Below are 2,165 nucleotides of genomic sequence, written 5' to 3' on the forward strand. Positions count from 1 at the left end.
CCCCCCCCCCCCCCTTACCTGCGCTGCGGCCGCGGCGCGCGCTGAGCCCGCGGCAGCTCATCACACCCCGGGGGGCGGGGCCTGCGGGACACGCCCCCTCCGCCGTCACCACGGCAACGCCCCCGGGACACGCCCCTTCCCTGCTTGTTGCCATAGCGACCATGACGGAGGCCACGCCCCCCTCCTGGGGTTTTCCCGCCACCCGCCCTTCCCGCCCGCCAGGGGGCGCTCGCCTCGTGAGGGGGGCAAAGATGGCGGAGGCGGCCGTGAGGGGGGTGAGGGGGATTTGTGGGGTTTTTTGGGGTTCTGTGGGGTTTTGCGGAGTGAGGGATTACTAGAGAGGGTTGCAGGAGCTTTGGGGGTCGCTGGGGGTCGTTATGGAGGTTCTGAGGGGTCACTAAGGAGGGTTGTGGGGCTTGGCGGGTATTGGGGGATCACTGTGAGGGGTCAGTGGTCACTAAAGTGGGTTGGGGGTCCCTGAGGGGTGTCTGTGAAGGGTCGAGTGTCCCGAGGGAAGTTCTTGAGGGGATTTTGGGGGTCCGCAGAGAGGTTTAGGTGGGTCTTTGGTGGTCTCTGGGCTCTCTTGGAAGGAGAGGGGTCTTGGCTCTGGGGGATTTTTGTGGTTTTTTTGGGGGGGGGTTTGGGGTCTCCCCATCTCTTCCTACCCTGCAGGTCCTGGAGCAGCTCCTGGTGGCCCTGGGGACCCCCAAAAACGGGGAGCCCCGACGGGGAGCTCTGCTGGCATCCCTGACGGCAGGGGGGGCACTGGGGGGGCCCCTCTGCACCCTCACAGGTGGGTGGGGGGTCCTGGGGGGGTCCAGGCTCCCCTCAGACCCCCCTGACCCCCCCCTTTTCCAGTGGCAGCCACGGGACCCCTCAGCTGTGACCTCGACCCTGAAGCGCTGGGGGGGGGTAAGTGACCCCCAAAACCCCCCAAACCTCTCTCGGACCCCATTACCCCCTCAGGGACACCCCAACTCCTTTAAGAGCCCCCTAAAACCTCACTGGGGACCCCTAAATCCTCTCAATCTCCTCCCCAGCCCCACTGGGGGTCCCCTAAGCCTCTAAACCACCCTCCCAAGCCCCCTAAATCCCCCCCAAATCCCCTCCAGCCCCCCGGGGGGTGCAGGAGCTGCTGGGAGCCCCCCAAAATCTCCCCCCCTGCTGCGGGCAGATCCTGGACCGAGCTCAGGTGCAAAGGAGCTTCCAGGTGGGTTTTGGGGGGGCTAGGGGGGATTTTGGGGTCCCCCCTCTGTCTGTTCTCTTTCCCAGCCCCCCAAAGTCACCTTGGGGGGGGAATTGGGGTCGGGGGGGGGCCCGGGAGCCCCCCGGGAATGGGAATTGGGGCGGGAGGATAAAAATAGTTGGGGTGGCCTGGATTTGGGGGGAAATAATGGGGTCACGGGAATAGAGGGTCAAACTGGGATGAACTGGGATGGGGCAGGGGAGCAGTACAGGATCAAACTGGGATGAACTGGGGTGAGACAGAGGAGCAGTACAGGGTCAAACTGGGATGAACTGGGATGGGGCATGGGTAGGTCTAGGATAGATTAGTCTGGACCAGTCCGGACTGGTCTGGACCGATCCGAACTGGTCCGTACTGGTCCATACTGGTCCGTACTGGTCCGTACTGGTCCATACTGGTCCGTACTGGTCCGTACTGGTCCGTTCCCCCCAGGCCGCCCTGCAGCCGCCTCCGCCCGTGCCCGGGGCCGCCGCTGCCGCTGCCGGTGCCGCCCCCGCTGGCGGCCGCGGGCTTCGGGGGGGACCTGGAGCTGCTCCCGGTCAGCGCCCTCGGCCCCCCCGGGACCCCCCCCGGGCCGGGACCCCCCCTCTGCCGAGTGCAGATATCCGGGCTGGGGGGTCCAGGGGGGTTTGGGGTGGGATTTGGGGTGGTTTGGGGGAGATTTGGGGTGTTCAGGGTGGGATTTGGGGTGGTTTGGGGGGATTTGAGTTCATGGGATGGCATTTGGGGTGTTCAGGGTGGGATTTTGGGGTGTTTGGGGTGGGATTCGGGGTGTTCATGGGGGATTTGAGGTCCTGGGTTGGGATTTGGGGTGTTGAGGGGGGATTTAGGATGGTTTGGGTGGGATTTGGGGTGTTTGGGGGGATTTGGGGTGTTAGGATGGGATTTAGGGTGTTTGGGGGGATTTGGGGCACGTCAG

The sequence above is a fragment of the Onychostruthus taczanowskii genome, unplaced genomic scaffold, assembly GCF_017590055.1.
Source record: "Onychostruthus taczanowskii isolate IOZ18803 unplaced genomic scaffold, ASM1759005v1 scaffold327, whole genome shotgun sequence".
Lineage (NCBI taxonomy): Eukaryota > Metazoa > Chordata > Aves > Passeriformes > Passeridae > Onychostruthus > Onychostruthus taczanowskii.